This window comes from Bufo gargarizans, chromosome 6, assembly GCF_014858855.1.
Source record: "Bufo gargarizans isolate SCDJY-AF-19 chromosome 6, ASM1485885v1, whole genome shotgun sequence".
In the NCBI taxonomy this organism is placed as follows: Eukaryota; Metazoa; Chordata; class Amphibia; order Anura; family Bufonidae; genus Bufo; species Bufo gargarizans.
This window is the reverse complement of record NC_058085.1, coordinates 13,460,647-13,486,327: the sequence shown is the minus strand read 5'-3', so window position 1 is coordinate 13,486,327 and position 25,681 is coordinate 13,460,647. Positions and strand designations below refer to the sequence as shown.

At 44.4% G+C, this 25,681-nt stretch overlaps 1 non-coding gene and 2 pseudogenes across 1 annotated transcript; all 3 read left to right on the top strand.

The window, feature by feature from the left end:
- Window positions 1–9,198: 9,198 nt before the first annotated feature.
- Window positions 9,199–9,386, top strand: LOC122942783. Its single transcript, XR_006390707.1, has one exon. It is a non-coding gene; the product is annotated as a U2 spliceosomal RNA (small nuclear RNA).
- A 10,345-nt stretch (window positions 9,387–19,731) lies between these two features.
- LOC122942712 lies at window positions 19,732–19,911 on the top strand (annotated as a pseudogene).
- Window positions 19,912–22,805: 2,894 nt separating this feature from the next.
- LOC122942839 lies at window positions 22,806–22,980 on the top strand (annotated as a pseudogene).
- Window positions 22,981–25,681: the final 2,701 nt, after the last annotated feature.

Here is a 25,681-nt window from a genome sequence, read left to right as displayed (position 1 = left end):
GTTCATTCACAACTACCCCGACATGTCAGAGCTGCTGCATAAAGTGCGGGCCGTCTGTTCGCGCTTCCGGCGTTCACATCCTGCCGCTGCTCGCCTGTCTGCGCTACAGCGTAACTTCGGCCTTCCCGCTCACCGCCTCATATGCGACGTGCCCACCAGGTGGAACTCCACCTTGCACATGCTGGACAGACTGTGCGAGCAGCAGCAGGCCATAGTGGAGTTTCAGCTGCAGCACGCACGGGTCAGTCGCACTACAGAACAGCACCACTTCACCACCAATGACTGGGCCTCCATGCGAGACCTGTGTGCCCTGTTGCGCTGTTTCGAGTACTCCACCAACATGGCCAGTGGCGATGACACCGTTATCAGCGTTACAATACCACTTCTATGTCTCCTTGAGAAAACACTTAGGGCGATGATGGAACAGGAGGTGGCCCAGGAGGAGGAGGAGGAGGATGAGGAAGAGGGGTCATTTTTAGCACTTTCAGGCCAGTCTCTTCGAAGTGACTCAGAGGGAGGTTTTTTGCAACAGCAGAGGCCAGGTACAAATGTGGCCAGCCAGGGCCCACTACTGGAGGACGAGGAGGACGAGGATGAGGAGGAGGTGGAGGAGGATGAGGATGAAGCATGGTCACAGCGGGGTGGCACCCAACGCAGCTCGGGTCCATCACTGGTGCGTGGCTGGGGGGAAAGGCAGGACGATGACGATACGCCTCCCACAGAGGACAGCTTGTCCTTACCCCTGGGCAGCCTGGCACACATGAGCGACTACATGCTGCAGTGCCTGCGCAACGACAGCAGAGTTGCCCACATTTTAACCTGTGCGGACTACTGGGTTGCCACCCTGCTGGATCCACGCTACAAAGACAATGTGCCCACCTTACTTCCTGCACTGGAGCGTGATAGGAAGATGCGCGAGTACAAGCGCACGTTGGTAGACGCGCTACTGAGAGCATTCCCAAATGTCACAGGGGAACAAGTGGAAGCCCAAGGCCAAGGCAGAGGAGGAGCAAGAGGTCGCCAAGGCAGCTGTGTCACGGCCAGCTCCTCTGAGGGCAGGGTTAGCATGGCAGAGATGTGGAAAACTTTTGTCAACACGCCACAGCTAACTGCACCACCACCTGATACGCAACGTGTTAGCAGGAGGCAACATTTCACTAACATGGTGGAACAGTACGTGTGCACACCCCTCCACGTACTGACTGATGGTTCGGCCCCATTCAACTTCTGGGTCTCTAAATTGTCCACGTGGCCAGAGCTAGCCTTTTATGCCTTGGAGGTGCTGGCCTGCCCGGCAGCCAGCGTTTTGTCTGAACGTGTATTCAGCACGGCAGGGGGCGTCATTACAGACAAACGCAGCCGCCTGTCTACAGCCAATGTGGACAAGCTGACGTTCATAAAAATGAACCAGGCATGGATCCCACAGGACCTGTCCGTCCCTTGTCCAGATTAGACATTAACTACCTCCCCATAACCATATATTATTGGACTCCAGGGCACTTCCTCATTCAATCCTATTTTTATTTTCATTTTACCATTATATTGCGATGCTACCCAAAGTTGAATGAACCTCTCCTCTGCCTGTGTGCTAGGCCTAAATATATGCCAATGGACTGTTGCAGTGGTGGCTGACATGAAGCCTGATTCTCTGCTATGACATGCAGACTAATTCTCTGCTGACATGAAGCCAGATTGTCTGTTACGGGACCTCTCTCCTCTGCCTGGGTGCTGGGCCTAAATTTATGACCATGGACTGTTGCAGTGGTGGCTGACGTGAAGCCTGATTCTCTGCTATGACATGCAGACTGATTCTCTGCTGACATGAAGCCAGATCGTCTGTTACGGGACCTCTCTGCTCTGCCTGTGTGCTAGGCCTAAATATATGCCAATGGACTGTTGCAGTGGTGGGTGACGTGAAGCCTCATTCTCTGCTATGACATGCAGACTGATTCTCTGCTGACATGAAGCCAGATTGTCTGTTACGGGACCTCTCTGCTCTGCCTGTGTGCTAGGCCTAAATATATGCCAATGGACTGTTGCAGTGGTGGGTGACGTGAAGCCTCATTCTCTGCTATGACATGCAGACTGATTCTCTGCTGTCATGAAGCCAGATTGTCTGTTACGGGACCTCTCTGCTCTGCCTGTGTGCTAGGCCTAAATATATGCCAATGGACTGTTGCAGTGGTGGGTGACGTGAAGCCTCATTCTCTGCTATGACATGCAGACTGATTCTCTGCTGTCATGAAGCCAGATTGTCTGTTACGGGACCTCTCTGCTCTGCCTGTGTGCTAGGCCTAAATATATGCCAATGGACTGTTGCAGTGGTGGGTGACGTGAAGCCTCATTCTCTGCTATGACATGCAGACTGATTCTCTGCTGACATGAAGCCAGATTGTCTGTTACGGGACCTCTCTGCTCTGCCTGTGTGCTAGGCCTAAATATATGCCAATGGACTGTTGCAGTGGTGGGTGACGTGAAGCCTCATTCTCTGCTATGACATGCAGACTGATTCTCTGCTGTCATGAAGCCAGATTGTCTGTTACGGGACCTCTCTGCTCTGCCTGTGTGCTAGGCCTAAATATATGCCAATGGACTGTTGCAGTGGTGGGTGACGTGAAGCCTCATTCTCTGCTATGACATGCAGACTGATTCTCTGCTGACATGAAGCCAGATTGTCTGTTACGGGACCTCTCTGCTCTGCCTGTGTGCTAGGCCTAAATATATGCCAATGGACTGTTGCAGTGGTGGGTGACGTGAAGCCTCATTCTCTGCTATGACATGCAGACTGATTCTCTGCTGTCATGAAGCCAGATTGTCTGTTACGGGACCTCTCTGCTCTGCCTGTGTGCTAGGCCTAAATATATGCCAATGGACTGTTGCAGTGGTGGGTGACGTGAAGCCTCATTCTCTGCTATGACATGCAGACTGATTCTCTGCTGACATGAAGCCAGATTGTCTGTTACGGGACCTCTCTGCTCTGCCTGTGTGCTAGGCCTAAATATATGCCAATGGACTGTTGCAGTGGTGGGTGACGTGAAGCCTCATTCTCTGCTATGACATGCAGACTGATTCTCTGCTGACATGAAGCCAGATCCTCTGTTACGGGAGCTCTCTCCTCTGCCTGGGTGCTGGGCCTAAATTTATGACAATTGACTGTTGCAGTGGTGGGTGACGTGAAGCCTGATTCTCTGCTATGATATGAAGACTGATTCTCTGCTGACATGAAGCCAGATTGTCTGTTACGGGACCTTTCTCCTCTGCCTGGGTTCTGGGCCTAAATTTATGAAAATTGACTCTTACAGTGGTGGGTGACGTGAAGCCTGATTCTAGGCTATGATATGAAGACTGATTCTCTGCTGACATGAAGCCAGATTGTCTGTTACGGGACCTTTCTCCTCTGCCTGGGTTCTGGGCCTAAATTTATGAAAATTGACTCTTACAGTGGTGGGTGACGTGAAGCCTGATTCTCTGCTATGATATGAAGACTGATTCTCTGCTGACATGAAGCCAGATTCTCTGTTACGGGACCTCTCTCCTCTGCCTGGGTGCTGGGCCTAAATTTATGACAATGGACTGTTGCAGTGGTGGCTGACGTGAAGCCTGATTCTCTGCTATGACATGCAGACTGATTCTCTGCTGTCATGAAGCCAGATTGTCTGTTACGGGACCTCTCTGCTCTGCCTGTGTGCTAGGCCTAAATATATGCCAATGGACTGTTGCAGTGGTGGCTGACGTGAAGCCTCATTCTCTGCTATGACATGCAGACTAATTCTCTGCTGACATGAAGCCAGATTGTCTGTTACGGGACCTCTCTCCTCTGCCTGGGTGCTGGGCCTAAATTTATGACAATGGACTGTTGCAGTGGTGGCTGACGTGAAGCCTGATTCTCTGCTATGACATGCAGACTAATTCTCTGCTGACATGAAGCCAGATTGTCTGTTACGGGACCTCTCTCCTCTGCCTGGGTGCTGGGCCTAAATATATGCCAATGGACTGTTGCAGTGGTGGCTGACGTGAAGCCTCATTCTCTGCTATGACATGCAGACTAATTCTCTGCTGTCATGAAGCCAGATTGTCTGTTACGGGACCTCTCTGCTCTGCCTGTGTGCTAGGCCTAAATATATGCCAATGGACTGTTGCAGTGGTGGGTGACGTGAAGCCTGATTCTCTGCTATGACATGCAGACTGATTCTCTGCTGACATGAAGCCAGATTGTCTGTTACGGGACCTCTCTGCTCTGCCTGTGTGCTAGGCCTAAATATATGCCAATGGACTGTTGCAGTGGTGGGTGACGTGAAGCCTCATTCTCTGCTATGACATGCAGACTGATTCTCTGCTGACATGAAGCCAGATTCTCTGTTACGGGACCTCTCTCCTCTGCCTGTGTGTGTGCTGGGCCTAAATATATGCCAATGGACTGTTGCAGTGGTGGCTGACGTGAAGCCTCATTCTCTGCTATGACATGCAGACTAATTCTCTGCTGACATGAAGACAGATTCTCTGTTACGGGACCTCCCTCCTCTGCCTGGGTGCTGGGCCTAAATATATGCCAATGGACTGTTGCAGTGGTGGCTGACGTGAAGCCTCATTCTCTGCTATGACATGCAGACTGATTCTCTGCTGACATGAAGCCAGATTCTCTGTTACGGGACCTCTCTCCTCTGCCTGTGTGTGTGCTGGGCCTAAATATATGCCAATGGACTGTTGCAGTGGTGGCTGACGTGAAGCCTCATTCTCTGCTATGACATGCAGACTGATTCTCTGCTGACATGAAGCCAGATTCTCTGTTACGGGACCTCTCTCCTCTGCCTGTGTGTGTGCTGGGCCTAAATATATGCCAATGGACTGTTGCAGTGGTGGCTGACGTGAAGCCTCATTCTCTGCTATGACATGCAGACTAATTCTCTGCTGACATGAAGACAGATTCTCTGTTACGGGACCTCCCTCCTCTGCCTGGGTGCTGGGCCTAAATATATGCCAATGGACTGTTGCAGTGGTGGCTGACGTGAAGCCTCATTCTCTGCTATGACATGCAGACTAATTCTCTGCTGACATGAAGACAGATTCTCTGTTACGGGACCTCTCTCCTCTGCCTGGGTGCCGGGGCCTAAATATCTGAGAATGGACTGTTCCAGTGGTGGGTGACGGGAAGCCAGATTCTCTGCTATGGAACCTCTCTCCAATTGATTTTGGTTAATTTTTATTTATTTAATTTTTATTTTAATTAATTTCCCTATCCACATTTGTTTGCAGGGGATTTACCTACATGTTGCTGCCTTTTGCAGCCCTCTAGCTCTTTCCTGGGCTGTTTTACAGCCTTTTTAGTGCCGAAAAGTTCGGGTCCCCATTGACTTCAATGGGGTTCGGGTTCGGGACGAAGTTCGGATCGGGTTCGGATCCCGAACCCGAACATTTCCGGGATGTTCGGCCGAACTTCTCGAACCCGAACATCCAGGTGTTCGCTCAACTCTACTTGGGACCAATTTTCTAAATATATTAATTAAATGTTAAGTTTTAATTTCGACCACTTAATACATAATTTTTCTGTCTGACTCAGGTGGTCGCCCTTTATTATCCTAAATTGTTATTTGCCATTAAGTCTGTATCTTAAATTTCTCCTGGAGGTACAGATTATCCCGAAGATGATGCTTTTCAAGTACCTAAGTTGGTGAGGACTCTGAGTTCCAAAAATTCAGCTGAGGACACTATATTGCAGGGGGTGGGCATTCCAAGTCGTAGGGGGAGGGGAAGGTCCCAAAAAAATAGGAATAAGTAATGTTTTTGTGTCTTTGCTTTGTTGTTTCTTAACATCATTTTATACCCTTAGATGCCGTTGACTGTAGGCTCCCTAAATGTCCGTAGCATTCGGACTCCTGAGAGGAGAGCATCCATTCTTGATATGATATCCAAAGAAAGGTTTGACATCATTTGCCTGCAAGAATGTGGACTTGAACAAGAGCCTACTGGGGCCACATGGCCTTATGGTCCTAAAGTGTGGTCTGTCTCACAGGAGAGAAACGGTGGGGTGGGGGTCCTATTTAAGGGATCTAACTTTGTTATTAAGAATGTTACACATATTGCCCCCGGGAGGGCTGTTTTAGTTCAATTTTCCTATGGGGATAATGAATATAAGTTGATAAATGTCTATGCTCCTACGGTGAGGAAGAAGAGAATTGATTTGTTTAATAAATTGTTTTTCTTTTTAGGTGGGTGAGAGGATACCTTCCTGGTGGGGAACTTTAACTGTATTATTTCATCTGATGATAGAACTAGTGTTAGGGGAGCTGGGGTTAGTTTAGATGCGTCAGGGAAATTATTGAAGGAAATAGTTTCTCTCTTTGGTTTAAAAGATGGGTGTAAGGAAAGTAATGATGGGTCTTTTGGTTTTACTTATTTTAGTAGTGCAGCAAATATTTGTTCCCGTATTGATTTTATTTTTGTTTCTAAATCTTTTCAGGTCCAAAGGTTTAAGAGAAGGAAGATGCCTTTTTCGGACCATGCTTGGATTGAGTGCCTGGTGACAAGTGGTGGTATGTAAAGGAGTATGGAAATTGAATGTGTCTTTGTTGGATGATGAGAGGGTCTTAGCTCAGTATAGATCGCAGTATGGTAGATGGGTGGCGAAAAAAGGGGAGTTTGCAAGTGTGAGTGAATGGTGGGAATGGGTGAAAATGGAGACTAAATGTTTTTTCATTCGGAAGGGACGGGAGAATGCTAGGAGGGAAAGGAGAGAGTATGCAAGATGGCAGAAGAGGTTAGAATACCTATTGGTGTTAAGGCGTGAAGCTATGGATGTTGGGCGTCAGATTGATGAAGCGTGTGAATATGTGAGTAAATGTTTGGAAATAAAAGGGAAAAGTATAATTGCGCAAGCTAGAGTGAATGTGAAGGATAAGGATGAGAAATGTACGAAGTTCTTTTTTAAGTCCGCTTTTCATAAAAAGACAGAAATGGTGAAGGTAATTGGAAGTGATGGGGTGGACGTGTGCGAGAAAGATGGGGTATTGAATGAAGTATGGAAGTTATATTCGCATTTGTTTGCTGAGAAAGAGAGGGAGGTCTCTTTGGAACAGGAGTGTTTGGGTTATGTGGATAAAAGGTTGGATGAGATAGATAGAGACTTCTTGGGAAAAGATATAAGAATGAGTGAAGTAGAAGACGCGGTGAATGGGATGAAGACAGGAAAGGTTGCTGGGAGTGATGGTCTGCCTGCAGAATTTTTTCGCACTTTTGGGGATTTAATAGGCAATGATGTATGGGAAGTATGTAAGGAAGTGTTAGAGAATGGGGTGTTGTCGAGAAGTATGCGTGAGAGTATTATTGTTTAGGAAAGGCGATCGGAAATATTTGAAAAATTGGAGACCGATTGCGCTTTTGAATGTTGATTACAAAATTATTGCAAAGGTGATTGCAAATAGGTTAAAAAGTATGGTTGACTGTATGGTAGGTGAAGAACAGATGTGTGCGGTGCCAGATTTCTGAATGTTTGTTGGGTTTGAGAGATGTGTTATGGGATTGCGAGGATCGGAAGCAGGGTGTGGCTGTGGTTGCGGTAGATTTCGAGAAAGCGTTTGACCGGGTGGTGCATCAATTTATGTTTCGGGTGTTAGAAAGGATGGTGTGCCTGTTCGGATGATCGGTTGGATTAAGTGTTTATATAGTGATATTGTGAGCAAGGTACAAGTGAATGTTTTTTTGAGTAAGGATGTCAGGATTAAGTCGGGGGTACGCCAAGGGTGTCCCTTATCCCCCATTTTGTTTATTTGCATGATTGAGCCTTTGTTGGGTATGTTTCGGCGTGATAAGTTGATGCGTGGTGTTGAGATTCCGGGAAGTGGTGGTCGGGATTTGCGTGTGATTGGATATATGGATGATGTTACGGTTGTGTGTAAATCTATGGCTGCAGTGAGAAGATCGAAGTTGTTGATTGAATGTTTTTGTATGATGAGTGGTTTTAAACTGAATTTGGATAAGAGCGGATGTAAGTTTTTTGGTGCTTGAGCTGGTCATGAGGGGTGTGAGTGGCCTATTCGAATGGGTGGTATTGAGATTTGGGGAATTGTGTTTGACAAGGATTTATATGGGAAAGAGTCCTGGGAAAGGGTGTTGGGTTTTGGTCTTTAAGGACTTTATCAATAGAGGGTCGTATTTTGATTATTAAGTCTGTTATTTTACCTATTTTGTTATATGTGAACTTTGTTTTTCCACCTCCTGACAGGTGTCTGGCGAGGATCGTGAGGGAAGTTTTTGTGTTCCTGTGGAACTCGCGAATGGAAAAGTTGAAACGTGAGAAAGTGTTGAAAAAGAAGATGAATGGTGGTAAAGGTTCGATGAATATTGATGTGTTTTTGGCTGTGAAATATGTTAGTTTTTGTATTAGAGTCAGTAAGAAAGATAGTGTGTATGGATGTATGATGAGATATTTGGCAGGGAGTGTGTTGCGAAAGTGTAAATTAGAGGTGAGAGATTTAAGAGTGCCTGTGTGTTTTACTAGTCCGTGGTTTTATGTAAGGATAGAGCGGTGTATTAGGAGAAATAATTTGGGAAGTGTGAATGCGATGGATAAAATTGATTCTAGAGAGATTATGGAGGATATTGGGGGTCTTACTGGGAATGAATGTAAAGTAGCGTGGAAAAAGGTGTATGATAAAAGCTTGACGAATAAACAGAAAGATTTGGCTTGGATGAGTGTGCAGAGATGTTTGCCTTCCCGAGAATTTCAGAGAAGAAGAGGGTTGGTGACAAGTGAGGTATGTCCTAGAGAAAAATGTGGGAGGACAGAGGATTATGTGCATGTGTTGTGGGAGTGTGGCTATGCCAGGTCTGTGTGGAGTGGTATGCGTAAAATGGTTGATGGCCTAACAGGGATTAAAATGTTAACTTTAAATATGATGATGTTTGGATTGTGTGGTTTTGAAGATGCGGAAGGCATCTGGAAACATAAAAAGTTGAAAGATTGGATTTGAAAACAGAACTAATTTGTGTCTTTCCTTTTTTCAGCTAGTTGGTCCCTTTATGGAGAATAAAGAAAAGGGTCTGTCAATAAAAGGGAATGTTTATGTTGTATCTTATGATAAATAAAGATAGTTTCAGTTTTTTTTCAGAGGATATATTGTATTGAGTTCCTATATGACTTTTGTGTAAAATGTATTTGAGTTACATTACTTTGAACATTTGTTATGTAAGACTTGTATATTGAACTTTATTTATAATAAAATAATTTAAAAAAAAAATCAGTTCTTATCAGTTTAATATCTGACACGTCCCCTATCTGGGGACCATATATTAAATGGATTTTTCGAACAGGGAGATGGAAAAAGAGCTTGCTCTGTCCACTCCATGCATTGACCTGGTATTGCAGTACCTCCAGGACAGGTGCACCCTTTCTAATCCAGTATAAAAAAAAACAGAATGAAATTGAGAGATGGATTGCAAGAATCCTTCCAGCAAGCAAGTGTAAAGTTGCTATGTCCTGCCTCAGGAGTCTGCACTTCAGCTTCTCCTGCGTCACGGCTGTGCTGTGCTGCTTTCTGCATACCTGCATCTAGCCTGTCAATCTCCTAATTGCATCAGCTGTGTGTGGGTTTGTTCCAGCACCAATCAATCCAGCCAGCCACCTCTCCTCACACTCCAAATCCAATTAAGACTGATGGCTTAATTGTTGGGTTAATTGGCTTATCACCTGAATGAAGTGTTTGGATATCACCTGAATGAAGTGTTTGGACCTCCACTCCACACACCTTCGGTTTGATTTGGGCCTGTTGTGCACACCTGTGCGGGCTGCTGAGTTGTTCCAGGGAATTGACCCCTTTGTAGCAAGTTGGCTGGATGTAACCAATTTGCTTTTCTAGTGTTTTAATTTGTAAATAAGTAAAGTTTGTTTGCCTGTGTCTCCCTCTTGTGAAACTTTTGAACTGGATGACTTGGAGGCAAAAATGTAGTCCAGCACTTCCTATGTATCAGCAACAGCTGGACCTACCTTGTCTGGCCAATGGACGGAACACTGCACGTGTCACAAGAGGCTTGTCAGGTCAGAGGTCAAGTAAGGTCAGGTCAGTGGATGACATCACAAGGGACCTGATGGAACAGTCAACAATGGGGCCGTGACATCACAATCAACAATGCAACTTTTTTTTTTCTTCCACTACTTCTCCATTCACTCCTTATCAGTTTTTCTGCTTGGCGTGCTTTGGCACCAGGAATTGCGTGCGAAGAAAAGGCGTGACCAAAAGTGGTGGGCGGAGCTATGCAGAAAGGAAAAACACGAAGAGGAGCACGCTGGTGATTCCAGAGCGTAGGACGCACGTTTTTCCTGGTTTGTGAGAGAAAGAAGCTTTCCGGATTGTCTCTGCAGCTGGGGCCTGTAGCCTATCGCCTTCACAAGTGTTCTGCATTGGGGACCATCAGCCTGTAGGGCGAACCCTTTTCTGGTTATCGCTTCTCGGCCTTTTGGCTAAGATCAAGTGTGGTCTTAGCCAGAGGCATCTGAGCTGGCCCCAGCTACTCGGCCTTGTGTGACTTCCTTTAGTGGTTGCATCCATGCTGCTAAAGGGTAGTTGGACTAACCCTCAGACTACTAGGGAAACCCAGCACTCGGCCTTCCTCTCTTCCCTTCTAGGGTTGGGAGGTTGCTGCTATAGGGTTTCTGGACCGATTCCCTTAGAGTAGGCTATAGTTGCGGACAAGGTTTCCTTTGTTGCGGAGCATGGTGGAGGTGCCGTCGACAGCGCAAAATACATTGCGGCTGTATGTTTCGGGGGACCAGGGGTCGTCATTTTTGGTTGTGAGGATCCAGGCGAAGATTATTGAAGAAACCTTGAAGATGTCCCGGGAGGAGATTTTTTGCATGCAGGCTTTTCCAGTCAAGGGATATGTACGATGTTTCCTTTGTTTCTCAGGATTCTTTTCGCACTTGCTATGCCAGGAGTCTGTAGCTCATTGATCGTCCGGAGCTGAAGGACGTTAATTTTGTGGTGACCCAGGAAAGAGAGCAGAAGCGAAGGACCCCGGTGACCGTCCAAATGTACAATCCCTTCATTAAGGAGGAGGAAATCGTCCTATTTCTGCAAAGGTACTGTAAATATGTGTCTCCGGGTGAGAAAAGGAAAAATGTATTGGGAACCTTTAACGGGCTCAGGAGGTACTGGGTGGAGTTCCGTTATGACGAAGCAGGGGTAGGTGCGATGATGCACCCCTCGCAGATGTTTTCCATTGGGTCAAACAGGGGACATTTATTTTACCCTGGACAACCAGAGTTTTGTCAAAATTGCTTTTCTTTTGGACATTTAAAAGAGAGCTGTACCTCTGGAGTGGTTTGCAGGAACTGTTTTCAGACAGGCCACAGGACTGCAGAGTGTGATGAGGTGAGAAATTGCCACTTCTGCAACTCCTCTGAACATCTGGCAAGGAATTGTCCTAAAGTGAACCTGACTCCTGGCAAGAGATCCTGGGCAAGTGTGGTGAGTGGAGAACCTGCTGTGATCTTTCAGTCTTGTCTTGAGGTTCCCTCGGATGTAGAGGCGGGGGGGAAGGAGGATGTCCCGGACCCTGGTCTGGCTCCAGACCCCCTGAGAGCAGAAGGAGAGGACCCGGCTGTGGACCCGGATCCTATTGATGACCCTGTGGTGGAGGAGTCTGCTGATGGACCTGAGACGGAGGTAGAGAAAGCTTCGCTGAAAAGAAAGCCTGCAGAGACTGTGGAGGTCCCCTTAAGTCAACAAATTAGGGAGTTCGAAAGTTCTGGAGGAGATGACACCTCTGAGTTGGATTCGGATACTTCTCTCCAGGAACAAGGGGGGGTAAGACCATGTGGAAAAGTAGCAAGGACTTTGGGGTTTCAAAGAAGTGTGGCGGAGGTAAAGAAAAGCATGGAGGAATGGGGAGACATGAAAGGGGTGCAGGGCCCAGGTCCCTCTGCCACAGGAACTATAGCTAGAGGGAGACTCCCTAAGAAAGGTAAAGAAAGAAAGTCCTGATGTTTTTTTCTGTCATTTAACCTTTTCTTTTTCCAGGAAGACTCATGCTGCTAAAAATCGGGACAATCAATGTTAGGTCGATAAAATCTGCGAATGGAAGAGCAGCGATTTTTGCATCTTTGGTTACCTATGCATGTGATATCTTATGCTTACAGGATTGTAATCTGGAAGATGAACCTCAGAGTGCTTCCTGGTCTTATGGACCAAGCGTGTGGTCGATTGGTGGTAAAAAAAAATTGGGGGGTAGGGATTTTGTTTAAAGGGAATGATTTTGTTATACATAATGTTACTCATATAGCTCAAGGTAGAGCAATTTCAGTTAGTTCTCCATTCAAAAGAACATTTCAAGGTAATTAATGTGTATGCTCCTCCAGATAGAAAGGAGAGGGAGGAATTAATAGAGATTATACTTTTTTTTAGGTGGGAGGGAGAATGTGTTTTAGTTGGGGACAGGTTAGGTAGTGGGTCCAAAATGGACAAAAGTGGAAAACAACTGAAGGAATTAGTTTCTTTATTTGGGCTTAGTGATGCCTTTAAAGAGAAAGGGGATGAATCTAAAGGTTATACTTATTTTAGTGACAAAGGTAATATATGTTCAAGAATTGATTTTTGTTTTTGTTCCAGGTACATGGAGATTGAAAAATGTACTGTAACAAGATTGCCATATACGGATCATGCCTTGGTTGAATGTAGAGTGAGTATAAATGGGGAGTATGATTATGGGAGGGGTGTGTGGAAATTAAATGTTTCTTTGTTAGAAGATGCGTCTGTGCGTGAAAGCTATTGCGATTGGTTTAGGAAAAGGATGAATAAAAAGGAGGAGTTTGAGAGTGTGGTTGAATGGTGGGAATGGGTAAAAGCTGAGACAAAAGAAATCTTCATTAAGAAAAGTTGTCAGAAAGTGAGGAGTCAACGTGAAGAGTATGAAAGATGGCAGGTTAGGCTGCAGTATTTGGAAGAATTGCAAAGAGGTGGAATGGATGTGAAAAGGGAGATTCAGTAGACTAAAGAGACTGTAAGACAGAAGCTTCAGGAGCGTGGGAGGAAAATAATAGCTCAGACAAGATTGGTTGTGAAAGAAAAGGATGAGAAGTGTACAACATTTTTCTTTAAAAAAGTGTATGGAAGTAAAGTGAGAATGGAGAGTGTATTAGATAAGGATGGGACAGAAGTGAGAGGTAAGGATAATGTGATTAATGAGGTGTGGAAGTTTTATGTAGATGTATTTTCAAAAAAAGATAGAGCGTATGTTTTGGAAGGTGATTGTTTGGATAATATTGAGAAACATTTGGATAGAGAGGATAGGGAGTGGTTGAGTGAAGAGATTAAAATAGAGGAAGTGGTGAATGTGGTGAAAAGTATGAAGAAAGGGAAAGTGGCTGGGAGTGATGGCTTGCCTGTTGAATTTTTTGTACTTTCTGGGATTTGATTGGAGAGCATGTATTTGATGTGTGCAAATGGGTGTTAGATAGAGGAAGACTGTCTGAAAGTATGAGCGAGAGTATAGTAGTGTTATTGTTTAAGAAAGGGAATAAAAAGGACTTAAAAAATTGGAGGCCAGTGGCGCTTCTCAATTGTGATTATAAAATTATAGCCAAAGTCATTGCAAATCGGTTAAGGAGAGTGATTGAGAATATGGTAGTGGAAGAACAGGTGTGTGCGGTTCCAGGACGCCAGATTAGTGAGAGTTTAATGGGGTTGCGGGATGTATTGTATGACTGTGATGAAAGGAAGCAATCAATTGCGGTAGTGGCTGTGGATTTTGAGAAGGCATATGACAGGGTGCAGCATGATTTTATGTTTAATGTTTTGAGGAGAATGGGTGTGCCAGAACGGATGGTAGGTTGGATAGGGATACTGTATGAGTGTGTTGTTAGTAAGGTACAGGTGAATGGTTGGTTGAGTAACAGTATTAGGATTGAGTCAGGGGTGAGACAGGGTTGTCCTCTGTCCCCAATTTTGTTTATTTGTGTGATAGAGCCTTTGTTGGGGGTTATTAGAAAAGATAAAGTTATGAGAGTGGTGGAAGTTCCTGGTAGTGGAGGGAGAGATATAAGAGTGATTGGTTACATGGATGATGTGACAATGGTATGTAAGTCGCAGGCGGGATTAAGAAGGGCAAAGTTACTGATTGAATGTTTTTGTATGGCCAGTGGATTTAAGTTGAATGTAGATAAGAGTGTATGTAAAGTTTTTGGGGCGTGGAGGGAGATTGAATTAAAGTGGTTGGCCGGTGAGGGAAGGGGGGATTGAAGTGTTAGGTATTATTTTTGATAAGGATTTATATGGGAAACAAAGTTGGGAGATAGTTTGTGAGAAAATCAAGAAAAAAATAGATTTTTGGGCTTGGAGGTCTTTAACGATGTTAATAATTAAGGTCAGGTCAGTGGATGACATCACAAGGGCCCTGATGGAACACAATGGGGCCGTGACATCACAATCAACAATGCATATTTTTTTTTTCTTCCACTACTTCTCCATTCACTCCTTATCAGTTTTTCTGCTTGGCGTGCTTTGGCACCAGGAATTGCGTGCGAAGAAAAGGCGTGACCAAAAGTGGTGGGCGGAGCTATGCAGATAGGAAAAACACGAAGAGGAGCATGCTGGTGATTCCAGAGAGTAGGATGCACATTTTCCCTGGTTTGTGAGAGAAAGAAGCCTCCCGGACTGTCTCTGCAGCTGGGGCCTGTAGCCTATCACCTTCACAAGTGTTCTGCATTGGGGACCATCGGCTTGTAGGGTGAACCCTTTTCTGGTTATCACTTCTTGGCCTTTTGGCTACGATCAAGTATAGTATCGAAAGGTGCCTTGCTTGGTTGTGGTCAGAGGGTGGATAATCGGGGTCCTCCTTGCGGGGGGCCCTGAGGTATTGGCGAGTGTGATCTGTAGGTGAACGTTGCTGTGAACCTGCGCTATATTTCAAAATGTCTCGAGGACTTGAGGACACGATTCGACTGGAGGTTGAAGATGGATTTAGAACGAATATCGGATTGGACCGGATTTTAGGAGAGTTGCTGAAGAAGATCTCTTACTTACAGGTAACGGATGTACTTGCACTGCAAGATTTCCCTAAGCAGGGAATTTACGATTTGACTGTTTGTTCTGAGGGTTTATGCCAAAGGATTTATATGGATCTTATCAAGATGGAGGAGGAGAAGAAACCAGGTTTCCTGGAAAACGTGAGGATTACGCCATCTTTCCTAATGGTAAAACAAGCAATAATTGTTCATATGTATAACCCCAAAGTGGATGACATGACTGTAAGTGCTTTTCTGAGAAGATACTGCGATGAAGTTAATTTTGATAGGAGGCTTACAAACAAGCATGGTTATTTAAATAGAAAAAGAAAATTTTTTGTAAGATTTAAAAAAGATATATCGGTTCCTGCGGTTTTTTCCATCGGTGGAGAGAGGGGTTTCTGTTTTTACCAGGGTCAGTTGAAGTACTGTAGGCATTGCTTTACCTATGGGCATTTACAGGAGGAATGTCCTGTGAAGGGGCAAATCTGTAGGAACTGTGGAAAAACAGATCATAATGTGAAAGATTGTGTTGAGAAGAAGTATTGTGATGTTTGTGGGAGTGGAGACCATTTGGCTAGGAAATGTAATCTGTTTAGTACTAGACAATCGCATGCTGATATTCCAAAGGATAAAAGAGGTGGCCAGGATAAAAGAGGTGGTACTTATGCAGATAGAGTAAAAGGGGGAACAAGTGTGTCCAAAATGTTTCAAATGTGGAAAATGAGACTGTTTGATGAGAATGGTGGAAGTGGTATGGAGGAGAAAATGGAGGATAGTGTTCAGGGAAATTTGGAGGGAAAATAAGTTTTGGAGGGAAATTCAAAAAAGGGGCGGAGCCAAGGGTTGGGAAAAAGAAGAAGAAGAGACGGCCCCAGGAGGAAGTTGATATGCTTGGAGAGATCTCTAGCAGTGAGGAGAGTGAAGAGTGCCCGCATCATGTGATTGGAGAGGGGGAAGATATGGAGTGTCAAGTGGGTGAGTGTAATTCTGATGCTCCTTTAACCCCTGGACAGAGAGTTAATAGTGAGGAGGACATAGAAATTGAGGAACAGTTTTCTGCTGAAACAAAAAGATATAAAAAAGGTGAAGATGGAGCTTGGTCTGGGAACCAGGATGACCCCGTTTATCCTGGATTCAGTCAGGGAGACAGGGATCCTGATCAAGGATCACCCGAGTTTAATTTATTGATGGAAAGTAGTAGTTTGAGTAGTAGTAGTTTGAGCCAGGCTTCTTTAAATCAGTAAAATGGCTGGAAGTACATATATTTTTTTACTCATGAGTCTGGTAGTTGCCACCCTAAATGTGCGTGGGATTGGATCCAGCACTAGGTGAGCAGCTATTTGGCAAGTTTGGAAGCAGATATAATTTGCCTGCAGGAGTGTGCTATAAGATCTGCACCCCATGAGTCAGAATGGACTTTTGGTAATTCTTACTGGTCACCTTGTATTGTTAATAAAAATGAAGTTGGGATTTTATTGAAAAATAATAGTATTAATGTGTTGGAATATAAAATTGTGGTGCCAGGGCGTTGTATTCTTTTAAGTTTGGAGTTTTTAGGGCAGCGTTTTAGAGTTTTTAGCGTTTATGCACCTGCGGATAAACGTGAACGTTTGTCTTTTTTAAAAGCTCTTAAACTTTTTATGCCTGGCAGAGATGTGACTATTATTTTAGGTGATTTTAACTGTATAATAAGTATACAGGATAGACAGAGTGCCTCTGAGGTTAAAACAGACGTGACCTCTAATTTACTTAATGAGATGGTACAGGATCTGCATTTCAGGGATGCTGGACTGATGGTCAAGGCAGACGAGAGATATACTTATGTGGCGGACAGTGGGCGATCCAAGTCAAGGATAGATTATATTCTGACTTCTGAAGGGATGGATGTGACCAAATGTGACCATATGATGACCAGTCTATTAGATCATAAAGTGGTTTATGCTGAGATATGTGTTAAAGATTCTGTAAAGTTTGGTAGAGGTTACTGGAAACTGAATGTAATTCTGTTACAAGAAGTGGAGGTTAAGGATGCTTTTAGAGAAATGTCTTTATTTTGTGTCAGGCAACAGAGGGGTTTTACCAGCATTTTAGATTGGTGGGACTGGGCCAAGAGTAGGTTTGCTCTCTTTTTTAAGCAGGTCTGCATTAAAAGAGCACAGGAAAAGAGAAAGAAGGAAGACATTTTGATTTCCAGGCTTGAAGCGCTTTATAAGTTGAGAAATTGTGGTTGGGAGGTGGATAGGGAGATTAGTGAAATAAAAGAGGAGAGAAAGAAGGAGTTGAAGGAAAAAGCGAAAAACATAGTGTACAAATCTAAAGTTCAACACCTTGAAGAGAATGAGAAATGCTCCAGATATTATAGATAGATAAAAAGAGTTTTAAGCCTAAGGGTGTTTTTAAGTCTGTTTTAACTCCTAAAGGTGAAGTGTATGGTGATGAGATGATTCAAAATATCTGTGGTTTTTATAAGACACTTTTTAAGAATGAGAGTCAGGCTTCTGATAAGGAGATGCAAGAGTACTGTAGTGTCTTATCCGACAATATTCCAAAAGAGGAGAAGGATTTTCTGACAGGGGATATCAGTGAGGAGGAGGTCAGGAATGCAGTGCAGAGGATGGCAAAAGGGAAGACCCCTGGAAGTGATGGCCTCCCTGCTGAGTTTTATTTAATTTATTGGGATATTTTAGGGGAAAAGGTGTGTGAGGTTGTTCAGTACGTTTTTAATAATGGGATTTTTTCTCCCTCGATGAGGAAAGGGATTGTTACATTAAAGCATAAAAAAGGTAATAAGAATGATCTTAAGAACTGGCGTCCAATAACTCTACTTAATTGTGACTATAAAATTATCACTAAAATTCTTGCAAAAAGGCTTAGTGAGGTGATTGGTTTTATGGTAGGAGAGTACCAGGTTTGTGCAGTCCCCGGTAGGAGGATCTCCGATAACTTGATTTTATTAAGAGATATTATTTATTATGCTGGTTTTAATAATACCCCTTTATTTATTGAAACAACAGATTTTGAGAAAGCCTTTGATAAAGTCCCATATAGATATTTGTTTTGTACACTGAAGAAGAAAACTATGAAAATTTTAAATTTGATTGAAGGTATGTACAAAGATGTTTTTAGTCACATTTTAATAAATGGGAATGTTAGTTCTGCTGTGGAAGTCAAGTCTGGAGTCAGACAGGGATGCTCTCTCTCCCCAATTATTTTCATCTGCTCTGTGGAGCCACTTTTAAAATCCATTCAGAAGGACAAATGTGTGGATTGGATTTTCTTGCCTGGAGGTTCTGGAAAAAGAATCAAATCATTTGGATATATGGATGACGTGGTCTTCGCATGCCAATCCCAAGCGGACTTGAATAGAGTGAACTTGCACCTGAAGATTTTTTGTAGCATTGCAGGGATGAGTGTGAATTGGGGTAAGTGTCAGTTGGTGAACTTTGGGAAACAAATGGATGTTAATGTGACTGGGATCCCCAAAAAAGAGGAAGCGGAGATTTTAGGGGTAATATTTGAAAAAGATAATAAAGGTACAAAGAGCCATGCAATCCTAGAAGCAAAAGTGGAAAAAAAAAATGGTGTTTCTGGAAATTAAGGCAGCTATCTTTAAAAGGGAACATTTTAATTATAAAAGCTGTGATTTTACCTCAAATTTTATATACCTCAATTATTTTGCCGCCTGAGAAATTGTGGATAAGGAGGATGACAAGAAGGCTCTTTGTGTTTTTCTAGGGGTCCAAAATGGAGAAAGTTAAAAGGACTGCTGTGATGACAAAGACAGAGCTTGGTGAATATGATTTTCCCAATGTGGATTTTTTTTATTTGAATGCATTATTTTTTAGTGGTTTTTAAGATTTTAAAGTGCAATAATAGAACTGCTGCTATGGGTAGGTATTTGGCAGGATGAATTTTCATAAAATGGAGATGGTGTGAAAGTGAACTGGGTAGACCAATGGCGCTTGTTATACCAACATTTTATGTGTTGCTCAGGTCCTTTTATGATCAACATGGACTAGGTCTCCTAAGTAAAACTGAAAAAAGCAAAATTGTTAAAGCTGGGAGAAAAGAAGAAATCCAATATCATTCTGCAGTACCACACAGGCAGCAAAAATATGGAAACTTTTTAATGTTTTAGGCCTTTCCAACAAGCAGAAAGATGTCGTTTGGCTTTGTTTTCATGGATGCCTCCCAACAAGGTCTTTTATGAACTCGAGGGGTGTGAAGGTGCCTGACAAATGTCCCAGAGAAGCTTGTTGAGGCATAGAAGATCTTAACCATTTATTCTGGGGCTGTTCTTATGCTAAAGAAGTTTTTAATATTTTAAAGTTTTTTTTATTGCACTGACAGGATGGAAAAGTTTTAGTTACGAGAAGGTATTTATTGGTCAAGAATTTAGGGTTTTATCTAACTCGCGTATCAGTTGATTGGTGTTTACTTTTTTTAAAGAAGTTTTATGGGATATCAGGAATTTAATAGTTTTAAAAAAAGTGTTTTTATCTCCAAAAGAAGGTGTGAAAATATTTTTATCCAGAGTTTTTGTGATATTCTTACTGGATAGAAAAAGGATTGGAGAAGACAAAGCAGAAGAAATATGGAAGGTATCCCAATGGAACAATTTTGTGAGTAGATCTTGACCTTTATGTAGTTTTTGTTTTATTTTTAGTAGGGTTCCTATGATGTAGATCTGACATTATATGGTTTGAGCCACGTTCTAGAGTGGACTGATTAGTACAATAATGTCTGTTTACTGAGGAAAAAAATCTGTTCTTATCAGTTTAATATCTGATACGTCCCCTATCTAGGGACCATATATTATATGGATTTTTCGAACAGGGAGATGGAAAAAGAGCTTGCTCTGTCCACTCCACGCATTGACCTGGTATTGCAGTACCTCCAGGACCGGTGCACCCTTTCTAATCCAGTCTAAAAAAAACAGAATGAAATTGAGAGATGGATTGCAAGCATCCTTCCAGCAAGCAAGTGGAAAGTTGCTGTGTCCTGCCTCAGGAGTCTGCACTTCAGCTTCTCCTCTGTCACGGCTGTGCTGTGCTGCATTCTGCATACCTGCATCTAGCCTGTCAATCTCCTAATTTCATCAGCTGTGTGTGGGTTTGTTCCAGCACCAAGCAACCCAGCCAGCCATTCAGTCACCTCTCCTCACAGTCCAAATCCAATTAAGATTGATGGCTTAATTGTTGTGTTAATTGGCTTATCACCTGAATGAATGAAGTGTTTGGATATCACCTGAATGAAGTGTTTGGACCTCCACTCCACGCACCTTGGGATTGATTTGGGCCTGTTGTGCACACCTGGGCAGTCTGCTGAGCTGTTCCTGGGAATTGACCCTTCAGTAGCAAGTTGGCTGGATGTAACCAATTTGCTTTTCTAGTGGCTTTAGTTAGTAAATAAGTAAAGTTTGTTTGCCTGTGTCTCCCTCTTGTGGATCTTTTGAACTGGGCGACTTGTAGGCTAAAATGTAGTCCAGCACTTCCTATGCATCAGCAACAGCTGGGCCTACCATGTCTGTCCAATGGACGGAACACTGCACGTGTCACAAGAGGCCTGTCAGGTCAGAGGTCAAGTAAGGTCAGGTCAGTGGATGACATCACAAGGGCCCTGACGGAACACTCAACAATGGGGCCGTGACATCACAATCAACAATGCACTTTCCCTTTTTTTTCTTCTCTCACTACTTCTCCATTCACTCCTTATCATTTTATCTGCTTGGCGTTTTTGGCACCGGGAATTGCGTGCGCAGTAAAGGCGTGACCAAAAGTGGTGGGCGGAGCTATGCAGATAGTAAAAACACGAAGAGGAGCATGCTGGTGATTCCAGAGCGTAGGACGTACGTTTTCCCCGTTTTGTGAGAGAGAGAAAGAAGCCTCCCGGACTGTCTCTGCAGCTGGGGTCTGTAGCCTATAGCCTTCACAAGTGTTCTGCATTGGGGACCATCGGCCTGTAGGGCGAACCCTTTTCTGGTTATCACTTCTAGGCCTTTTGGCAAAGATCAGATTTGTTCGGTTTGGTTCTTTGCTGAGAGGAATAGTCAGGGTCCTCCTTGCGGGGGACCCTGGGTGTTTCGGGAGTGACTGTGGGTGTATTTGCCTGCGAAATCTGAATCATAATAGCGTCTCGAGGTGTCGAGGACAGTATCCGGCTTTATGTCCAGCATGAGGAGGACCGGAAGCAGATTGGAGTTGACCAGATCGTCTTGGATGTGCTGAAGTTGACAAGTTTGAAGGTAGATGAGATATTGGCTCTACAAGTTTTTCCACAGCAAGGCATTTATGATATCATGTTTGTTTTTTCGAGTGTCTGCCAGCGGATGTATGTGGAACTGACTCAGCTTAAAGAGGATAAGAGATCCGCAGTAGTGGAGAAGATTGTTTTGGAGCCATTATTCCAGCAGGGATCCAAGGTTGTAATCGTACATATGTACAATCCCAAGGTATCTGATGGTACTGTTACAGCCTTTCTAAATAACTATTGTGAAGATGTTCAATTCATGGGCCGGCTGAGGAACAAGCATGGCTTTTTGAATGGAAAGAGAAAATACTTAGTTAAATTTAAAATTTCTGGGAGTGCTAAAGAGGGCTTTAAATGTATCCCAGCTGTATTTTCAATTGGAGGAGAGAGGGGTTTCTGTTTCTATGATGGGCAAATGAAGTTCTGTAGAAAATGCAATGTGTTTGGCCATGTGCAGGATGATTGCCCTGTGAAAGGGGAGGTTTGCAGAAACTGTGGTAAAACTGGTCACAAAATAATTGATTGCCAAGAAATAAGGGTTTGTGACTTGTGTGGTGATAGTAAGCACCTTGCAAAAAAATGTCCTATGTGGTTTGACAAACAAACAACTTATGCTGAGGTGGCAAGAGGGATGGGGGTTGGTGGTAATACTTTGAGACAAAACACTGCTGCAGTGAGTGTGACTGATGAGGGGGAGGGGAACAGCACAGCAGGGGAGGAGTGGTCCGTAGTAGGAGGCAAAGCCAAGTCCCAGAGAGCACAGGGGAAGAGAAGTGATAAGGGGGCTAGAACCTCATCTGCAAAGGGGAGTGGCAACAGAAAGCAGGGAGTAGTTGTGGAACCTGCTAGAGCCTCTCCCTCAGTGTATGAGACAGTGTTTGGAGACCACTTCATCGCAGAGCCTGTGCTAGGGCCGGATTGTCAAAACCCTGTGGTGGGTGAAGGAGAAGAAATGGAGTATCAAGGGGAGAAGAAGTGATGACGGAATAACTCAATTTCAAAAAGAAAGAGATGATGATGATGGAGGTAATAAGTCAATAGAGATGGATGGGACTGAGGTCCCAAACTCTAGTAAGAGGTTGAAGACAGGGGATGACTGGTCCGAAGTCATTGAGGATCCCGTCTCTCCTGGCCCTTTGATGATCTGCAGGGATTCCGGGCCGGAGTCGCCTGATGTAAGTGCAGAGTTGTATAGAAAAGTAGGAGGATTAGAATTCCAACACTGAAATTACTATGGCTGGTAAAACCTTTATAATACTCATCATGAGTCTGGTGATTGCCTCTCTGAATGTAAGAAGCATTGGTGCTGAATATAGAAGAATGGGGATTTTTGACTACCTTAAGGTCAGATAAGTTAACGCCGACATAATTTGCCTGCAAGAATGTGCGATAAAGATTGCTCCAGACTAAAGTGATTGGACGTTAGGGAAGTAGTGGGAATAAAAATGAGGGAGTAGGGATCCTAATTAAAAATAATAACATTTTAGTTCAGGCCTTTGAGATTATAGTTCCTGGTCGTTTAGTTTGTTTAACAATAGACTTTTTGGGGATTAGAAGTAGGATTTTTTGTGTTTATGCCCCTGCAGAAAAGCATTAGTTTAATATCGGATACGTCCCCTATCTGGGGACCATATATTAAATGGATTTTTCGAACAGGGAGATGGAAAAAGAGCTTGCTCTGTCCACTCCACACATTGACCTGGTATTGCAGTACCTCCAGGACCGATGCACCCTTTCTTATCCAGTATAAAAAAAACTGAATGAAATTGAGAGATGGATTGTAAGCATCCTTCCAGCAAGCAAGTGGAAAGTTGGTGTGTCCTGCCTCAGGAGTCTGCACTTCAGCTTCTCCTCCGTCTGTCAGGGCTGTGCTGTGTTGCTTTCTGCATACCTGCTGCATCTAGCCTGTCAATCTCCTAATTGCATCAGCTGTGTGTGTGGGTTTGTTCCAGCACCAAGCAACCCAGCCAGCCAGTCACCTCTCCTCACACCCCAAATCCAATTAAGATTGATGGCTTAATTGTTTGGGTTATTTGACTTATCACCTGAATGAAGTGTTTTGATATCACCTGAATGAAGTGTTTGGACCTCCATTCCACGCACCTTGGGTTTGATTTGGGCCTATTGTGCACACCTGGGCGGGCTGCTGAGTTGTTCCTGGGAATTGACCCTTGTGTAGCAAGTTGGCTGGATGTAACCAATTTGCCTTTCTAGTGCTTTAGTTAGTAGATAAGTAAACTTTGTTTGCCTGTGTCTCCCTCTTGTGGATCTTTTGAACTGGATGACTTGGAGGCTAAAATGTAGTCCAGCACTTCCTATATATCAGCAATAGCTGGACGGAACACTGCACGTGTCACAAGAGGCTTGTCAGGTCAGAGGTCAAGTAAGGTCAGGTCAGTGGATGACATCACAAGGGCCCTGATGGAACACTCAACTATGGGGCCGTGACATCACAAATCAACAATGCATACCCTTTTTTTTTTTTTCACTACTTCTCCATTCACTCCTTATCAGTTTTTCTGCTTGGTGTGCTGGCACCAGGAATTGCGTGCGTAGAAACGGCGTTACCAAAAGTGGTGGGCGGAGCTAAGCAGATATGAAAAACACGAAGTGGAGCATGCTGGGGATTCCAGAGCGTAGGACGCACGTTTTCCCTGGTTTGGGAGAGAAAGAAGCCTCCCGGACTGTCTCTGCAGTTGGGGCCTGTAGCCTATCGCCTTCACAAGTTTTCTGCATTGGGGACCATCGGCCTGTAGGGCGAACCCTTTTCTGGTTATCGCTTCTCAGCCTTTTGGCTAAGATCAAGTGTAGCTCCTGCTTGCTTGGTCTGGTCTAAGATGCTTGGGGTACCCGGCTGCTCGGCCTGGGGGGATTGTTCGGGTTTATAGCCCGGACTTCACCCCCCTGCTGCTATTGGGCAGTCAGATTAGTCCCCAAGCAACGAGAAGGCGATCTTAGCTAGAGGTGTGTGTCGAGCTATGGCTGGAGCACCTAAGGCGCCTAACACAGTTCGGCTGTTCATCGCAGAGGAGAAGAGGAGAGAGTACGGGCTTATCCACGTCCAGCAGACGGTGATCGAGGGAGTGCTGAAGATGCCGCATTCTTCCATCTTTTATGTGCAAAGCTTCCCCCAGCAAGGATTTTACTACGTCACCTTTGCAGCGCGGACCGACTTGGACACGTGTTACAGGAGGAGCCAAGAGATGAGTCGTCGACCGGAGCTGATTGGGATCCGTTTTGTGACAAGCGACATCAAAGAAAGAGTACCCGTGATGGTCCACACGTATAACCCGTTTGTCCCCGATGATGAGATACGGGCCTTTCTACAGAGGTACTGTTCTTTTTCAGAATTGAAGGAGAAGAAGAACGTTTTGGGGACCTTCAAAGGTATGATGACTGCGATGGTGGAGTTCCGCCGAGACCCCAACGGGATAGGCGGTTTGTCTCACCCTCCACAAAGCTTCACTATTGGTGTGAATAGAGGGTATATACGATACCCAGGTCAGCCCGAATTCTGCCGAAATTGCTTGAGTTTTGGGCATACTAAAGACGGGTGTGAAAAAGGTCCTGTTTGTAGAAACAGTTTGGGAACTGACCATGTCGCCTCAGAGTGTGACAGAGGCCGCAGATGTCACTTATGTGGCGCTGATTCACATCTGGCCAGAGACTGCGCAACCCTAGAGGTGGTCAGAGGAGAGTCCAGAGAGCAGGCTAGATCTTATGCCGCTGTTGTGAAGAATGTTCGTCCTCCTCCTCCTCTCCCTCCACCTACCCCTCCTCCTCCTGAGGAGATTCCTGTGGATGTTCCTGTGGATGATCCTGTTATTCTAGAGATGGTGGAGGTGTCTGCAGAATCTGTTTTGGATATGCTGAACCCTGGAGGAGATAGGGCACTGCCTACTGAGTTGAAGGTGCCCAAGGTCACAGGTAAATGATGGATGAGTCGGTGTCCCTTAAAAGAAAGCAAGTTCCGCTTTCCCAACAAATTGAGGAATATCTGAGTTCAGAGGGTTGGGATTGGGGAGATTCTCCTGCCGGTCACATAGACTCGGACTCGTCTTCTGTCACTGGTTATCTGGAAGATGGTTCTGTTAAGAAGTTTGCTACAACGATGGGCTATCAGGACCCAGATGAGGACTTTGCAGGTCCTTCCATGCCAAAAGAAGGGCCTGGGGGAAGGGTTTCGATCCGAGTAAGAAGCGGGCGAAGTAATGTGAAGATTTACTTTTCTTATGTGTAATAGATGTTTTTTTCTGTTGGTTCCCTTAAAGTGCGAACTATATGCACTGCAGTAAGAAGATCTGCTATTTTTGACCTTATTTCAAATTATTCTTTTGACATTCTTTGCTTGCAGGAATGCAATTTACGTGAAGAACCAACGGATGCTGTATTGGGCTGGTGGGGAAGCTGTGTGGTCTGTATCCCAAGGGAGGAGTG